Raw genomic sequence first — 7,130 nt, forward strand, 5'->3', positions numbered from 1 at the left:
AAAAAAAAAAAGCGCAAACTCTCTGAAGCCATTTTCCAAGAAGAGTTAGCCCTCCCATAATCCTCTACTCATACTGCTATTAGAGAAAATATGATATTGTTTAGTATTGTCTGTATGTATTTATTTTCCCTTTTAAATATAAACTGAAAGGCAAAACTCACATAATTATCTCTCTGTCCTAATGCTTATTGCTATTCCTAGCACATAGTAGGGATTGAATTGTGAGAAAGGAAGGAAAAAGGAATAAGGAAAAGGAAAGGAAACAGATCTTTTATGCCAAAATAAACTCTTGTAACTCAGTGTGGAATTTGTAATAGTCAACCAGGTGTTTTGAATGATGAAGGTATGAAAATAAAGTATGTCTAGAAATAAATAGACCTTTTTTCTGATAATCAAGAGAAGAAAAGATAAAGCCAAGTAACACACTGAGTTTGGGGTCAGTACTGGGAGCTCTCTGGGCATGGAGCCAGAGAGAAATGAGGGAGTTGAGAGAGACTCTGTTGGCCTTCAGGTGTGTTTGTGTTTATACCATTAAGATTAATGTGTGACAGTACCCAGGAGAAATAATCAGACCAGGAGAAGTTTCCAAATATGGCCCTGGGAATTTCTAGGAGAAAACTGTGAGCACCGATCCCTGATGATGATGGATAAAAAGTGTTTGTAGATACTTCAAGTTTCCTGATTCAGAACAATTGACAGTCTGTTTGGGGGCTCAATATCCTTGGAAAAAGTTCCCCCAACAAAAGATTTGTTTATATCAAGTAGTTTGAATTACTGAGCTGTTTGAGGCTCTTTCATACCATGACTATGGTACTAGCATCATACTGAGATTGAACTGAAATTTGAATTGTCTTTAGAAATCTTGCAATGGACTTTCTCTCTTGCAGTCTGATTCCATCTTTATCTTGAAAAAATTTCCGTCCAGAAGTCTGTGCAAATGTTCACCTACCATAGAAGAGTTAAGATTTATTATGTTTGTCTATGGTCATGCCATCTTGAACAAGCCCGATCTCGTCTGATCTCGGAAGCTAAGCAGGGTCGGGTGTGGTTAGTACTTGGATGGGAGGCCACCTGAAAAGACCAGGTACTGTAGGCATAAAAAATAAAAAAAATAAGGGATTGTAAACTGACAAGGTCCTTGCAATCTGTGAAATCAACCAAGAGTTACCTCATCTAAAAAAAAAAAAAAAGATTTATTATGTTTAGTTGTACCCATTACTATTAGCAAAAGTTCACTGATAATAATTAGATATACAAAGCAAAACAAATACATTAGCAATAATCAATTTTTAAACAAGTATATATTGAGAACTTTATCCCAGGCACTGTTCTGTGCCCTTTGTGTGTGGCTGTAAAGAAGATAGATATGGTACCCACACTTATGAAGCTTACATACTTGTAGGGTAGATAGATCACAAATAAATAATCATGATACTATAAAGGGGTATCTTCATTATAAGTCCTTATTAGGCAACTTTTGATAGTCTAGTCAGGGAGAGTGCTTCTGAAAAATAAGTAAAGGGAGACATTAGAACTGAAGCCTGAATAATGAGAAGGTGTTATATATGTAAAGACCTAAGGAGAGAGTATTCCAGATAGAGGGGACACTAAGTACAAAATTTTAAGGCAAGAACGACTCCTCTCTGTTCAGAGGACAGAAATGTAACATGTAACCAGTGAGGTAAGTGGAGAAAAATACGACAGAAGAGAACCATGTAGGACCTTTGTAGACAGTGATAGAAACTTGAAATCAATTTTTTATAGATAGCGATAGAAATTTGGAATCAATTTTATGATTCATAGAGTGCTTTTGGATTTTAAGCGAACTAGTGCTATGAAAAAAATGATATTAATAATTTTCACCTAGCTTGCAATGAAGAATTAAAAGAAAATAAAAATCGTTTTTAAGGGAGAACAGAAATGTTTCACCAAGGAGAGAAAAATTTTGAGTTGAAACTTGAAGAAACTGTTAAGAGCTTAGTGGGTAAATAAAAAGAAGGAAAGGTTATTCGACTTTGAAAAAATATGTAAGCAAAGCCACAGAAGCATGTGGTTGTCTAGATGTTTAATATGAATGAGAGGTATATACCAGAAGCGGCTACAAAAAATGTGGGTTTAGGTAATAATACTCACAAATATTGATTCCTTATAATGTACAAGACATTGGGTTTAACCATTTACGTTGGTTGATTGCAAACTCATTGTATTTCCTGAGCACATTCATTCTCTCATTCCCTGAGAATTTCACAGCTCCTCATGCCTCATACTTTTAACATATCTTTTCTCTTCTGACTTCATAAGAGCTTTTCATATTGATAAGAAGATGGAGACAATCGAGAGTAAAATTCCACTTACCTCCATTATCAGATCTACTAACTTCCTTCCACTTATGCCCATATCCTCTATAATAAAGGTTTCCACTATGAATGTCTTGTCTGCCCATATTTCAATCTAATAGAAACCTTTGCACTCATGCCCTGGATCCCATCACCTTTTGTTTTCAAGGACTTGCTTCAAGCATAACCCCTTGTTTTAATTCATTCAATTATTACTTCTATATTCTATCATTTCCTTCATTATAAAACCATGATATAATCTTCTTAATTAAACAAACAAATAAGCGAACAAAAAACTATCATGACTACTTCTTTTCTAGGTTACACTCTAATTCTCTGCTTCCCTTTCCAGCAAAGTTACAAGAGATGTGTTCAATCTCTACAGTTTTATTTTGTTCTGAAACCACATCAACCAGGCATTCATCACCACATTGCTAAAACCATCCAAGGACACTCTGTGTAGCAATAAATTAAATAAATAGATGATAGATAGATAGATAGATAGATAGATAGATAGATAGATAGATAGATAGCAATTCTCTTATTTATTCAACATTTCAATTACATTTAACATGGTAACTGAAATTTTTTGTTTTATTGGCTTCTAAGGCTCCACCTTCATTAGTTTTTCTGAAGTCTATTGGTTATTGCACTTAATTCTCTGAATTTAGAGCCTCATCATTTGCCAAACTCTTGGCATGTTACAAGGCTCAGTGCATGGACCTCTTGTCTTCTCAATTTTTATTTACTCAGGTAATATTATTTTCCCATGACTTAAATGTCATAATAAATTGCAAATTTATATATCAAGCCCTCTTCCTATTCTGCTATCCATTTGTCTTTGTAACATCTCAGGAATCCCAGCTTTCTCATCATTTCTCCTAATTATGCAATAGGTGTCATAATGAAATATTTTCACCTTTAACCTGACTCCAATCCCATTCTACTCCCAGTATTCCACATGTAAGAAAATTATCATACTCTTTACACATTTGCCCAGTTGTACTAAGATGTTATTTATATCCCTCATGCTTTATTTCTCATGGAGTTGTCTTGTGGAATTTCCAGAGTCTATGTGGAACATAAAACAGTGTATTGCTTTTAGAGTTAATAACATATGTGCTTGTGTACGATTGTATTTTAAAAATTTATCAGTTTTAAATGATAAATAGAAGAGTCAGACATTTCCTCAAAGGTTAAAAATAGTTATCATATGACCCAGAAATTTTACTCTTAATTTTATATCCAAGAGGAATGGAAACAAATGTAAATACAAAAATATGAACACAAATGTTTATAGTAGTATTATTCATGATAGACAAAGGTAGACAACTCAATTATCCATCGACTAATGAATGGATACATTAAATGCGATATAGCCATAAAATTGAATATTATTTAACAATAAAAAATAAAGTATTGATACGTCCTACAACATGGATGAACCTTGAAATATTTTAAGTGAAAGAAGCTCATTCTTACATTTCTCCTGATTAAGCTAGAGGTTAAGTAAGGTAAAGCTTCAAAGATTAGACAAATAGAGAGACGAAATAAAAACAAGTTAGTATGGATCACATATTGTATGATTCAATTTATATAAAATACCCAGATATCCCGAATAACCAAATGTGTAAAGACAAAAAGTAGATTAGTGATTGCTTAGATTTATGTGGAAGAGATGAGAAGTGACTAATAATGTATTCGTTTATTTTAGCAATGATGAAAATATTTTAAAATTATGTTTGCATAAGTCTGAATATTGAAAAAACCTTTAACTGTGTACTTTAAATGGGTAAATTTTATGGTATGTGAATTAAATCTCAATAAAGGATTTTTAAAATAAAGGTTTAAAAATTTCTTTTCAGTATGCATATCTAATATGGTAGAAAGAAAAAAGGTCCATATAAACAAAAGCTCTGAGGTTCTAAATAATTTTTAAGTTTAATTTTTAAAGTTTGAGAACCTCTGTTCTAATATAACAGGAATCTCTCAATTGATTTTGATGTTTTTATTCTAACTCCATGATGGTCTACCTTCATATGTTGTTAACCAGAGCAATATTTAAAAAATGTTTGATCATATCACTCTTCCATTTAAATACTTTTCAGAAACTTTCTATGACTTAGAACTAATCTTACAGCCCTTGTCATGACCTGTAATTTCCTATATGGTGCATTTCTTATTACCTTCTCAACCTTACCTTTACCAACAGCTGTATTCTAGCCATACTGGTATTTTACTATATCACAAACATATCAAGCATGATCACACCACAAAACCATAGAATTTTCTGTTTTCTCTGTCTGGATTTGCTGGAGATCTTTACCTGAGTCATCTCCTTACTTATCTTCTCCATCACTCAAATGCCACTTGTTTATACAATTCTTTCCTGCTCTTCCTATCTCAGATAGCACCTTCTACCCCTTTAGTATCCTCTGTTTCTATTGATTTCTTCTCTGTCCCTTTGAATTGTCCTTGTGCACAGCAGGTCATAATTACATGAGAAATTAACCCCCACTCCACTCTTAGCACCCTCCAACCAATGACTGATGAGACTCGATATTAAAAAATTCCATCTCCTTTGAGCCCTATGCACAATTGTTCTTGAGACATAATGCTCTTCACTGACAGCTGCAGTTTCCCAGAGGGCTGAAGCTCTAGTTACCCATGGTGGTAACTTACTTGACAGCACACATTTTATTGGCTGATTTCCCATTGTAGTCTCATTTCTCTACTTGCTTAAGAGTATTTCCTCGTATCGCCTTCTAAATGTACTTCTTGCATTCAAGTCTTTGTCTCTTATGGCTACCAGACTTGATATTATGTTTATTATATTTCTTTATTTTTACTGCTCTGTTTTCTCTTTTACCCACTAAAATATAAATGCTAAAAAGGTAAGGATTTTGTTTTTCTCACTGTGTTCATGTCTAGAACAATGCCTTATACAAAGTTGGCACTCACTAAACATTCACTGAATATAAAAATGAAGGATTGCCAAATGTATTCTTATAAAAATCCTGTGAGGCAGATGCTACTGTTATTTTTATATCACAGACAATGAAATAAAGATTTCAAAAGGTTAACTGAACTGCTCAGGTTGTATAGTATGTGGAGAAGCAAGTCTCTAATCTTCTTGTCTGATATGAAAGCCCATACTTTTAATAAAATGTATAACAGTGAAAACTCAACTCTGAGATCTAAGATAAATGGTCTCAACACAACTAGCAGCAAGTGATCTTATAGTGAAAATCTCAGAGTTCTTAAGTTCCTTCTGATTAAGGTAGAGATTGCGTAAGGTAAAGCTTCAAAGATTAGACAGAATAAAAAACAAGTTTGTGGAGATTTTTCTGAAGTTCTGAGCTTCTCCTTTCTCAATTTTGTTTCTATGTTTTGCTTAACTGGCTCTCATTCTCACGGATGACTACCATGGTCACTTGTGTCAGTGGCAAACTTTATACAGCCTGTGATTTTTTGTTCTCTCTAGTTCAAGATCAAACGCTTATTATTCAAGCTCCCGCTTCACTCTAAGCATTGGGTTTTAAATTTCCGAGTAAATCTATGGTCTCATAGATCTGTCATTCTTTCTCCAAAGTTTAGTAGAGCAACCTAGAAGCTTACCCAGAAGAATAGCCAGCAGTATTCTCAGAAGGTAGCTAATTAATGGAATTGACCATTAACTGTAATGGTCTTTGATCTGTTTGCTATTCAGTTATCAAACACATACCTACCACAATCTAAAACATTAGCACAGAAATAACAAAAAAAGAAAAATTATGGTGCCTAATGCTTTCAGATTATTGTTTCTTCTTTATTTTCTTCAATTTTTATTAGGCAATTAATAAGCTCATTTGGCAGATGGAACAAAAGTGAGGTATTAGAAGCCTTCCAAAGTAAATTATTTTCCTAATTGTAATTACGCCTGCTGGTAAGGAAATGGACAAATTCTTCCTTACTATTTAATTTAATCTGGGATTTGTGACTCCTTAACAAATTATTTTAGAATAAGCCAAAGATATATTTTTCCTGTCATAAAATTTCAAAGGATAAATGGGAGGGGACTTATCATAAAAGTTTAAAACAAAGTGAGGATCAGATATTTAAGAAGAGAGCAGTAAGAACAAATAGACAAGGGAGAGGGAGGAACTGTAGGGAGTGACAACAAACAAAGGCAGTTACCTGATTCAAAGTTTTTGTCAGAGAATATGTTTCAATGTTTATAAATTCCAGAATTTTGCCAACTTATCAGAGGAGTCTTACTGAAAGAATATTTTTACGCAAAATAAAACAAGGGAATTTGATATAAAACTTGATTTGACTTCTGTCTACTATGATCTGAAGGTTTGAGAAAGCATCTGCATTGGCAATGATAAAATCTCAGTTGTCTGAAGGGTTTAAAGATACCATTCATTGAGTTGACTTCAAGTTCTTTCAGATGCAGACTTCATGCTCATTTACCCTTGTATGTCCAACATTTAGCAGATCTAATGATTGAGTTATTGTGTACGTTAACACAAAATATCTAAATTGTCTTTATCTATTTATCTATCTACCTATCTACTTCACACCATTATTTCTATATTAATCCTAATCTAATGAGATACTGACATAGATAATCTTTTAATGTACTGATATCATTTAAAAACCTAGTAGCTTACCTAGTTAATGAATTTTATGTTGTTCAAATTTTTACTGCCATGGCCATTATGAATATATGACAGTGAAAGTAGTAAAGAGCAGGTCCAATGACATCCAGTGTGGCTACATGGCTATGTAAGAGAATTGGAAATGACCATA

At 33.3% G+C, this 7,130-nt stretch overlaps 1 pseudogene; it reads left to right on the plus strand.

Annotated features, from left to right (window-relative positions):
• The first annotated feature begins 977 nt into the window (after nt 1-977).
• Nucleotides 978-1,096, plus strand: LOC111736504 (annotated as a pseudogene).
• Nucleotides 1,097-7,130: the final 6,034 nt, after the last annotated feature.

This window comes from Pteropus vampyrus, unplaced genomic scaffold, assembly GCF_000151845.1.
Source record: "Pteropus vampyrus isolate Shadow unplaced genomic scaffold, Pvam_2.0 Scaffold1, whole genome shotgun sequence".
NCBI classification, from domain to species: domain Eukaryota; kingdom Metazoa; phylum Chordata; class Mammalia; order Chiroptera; family Pteropodidae; genus Pteropus; species Pteropus vampyrus.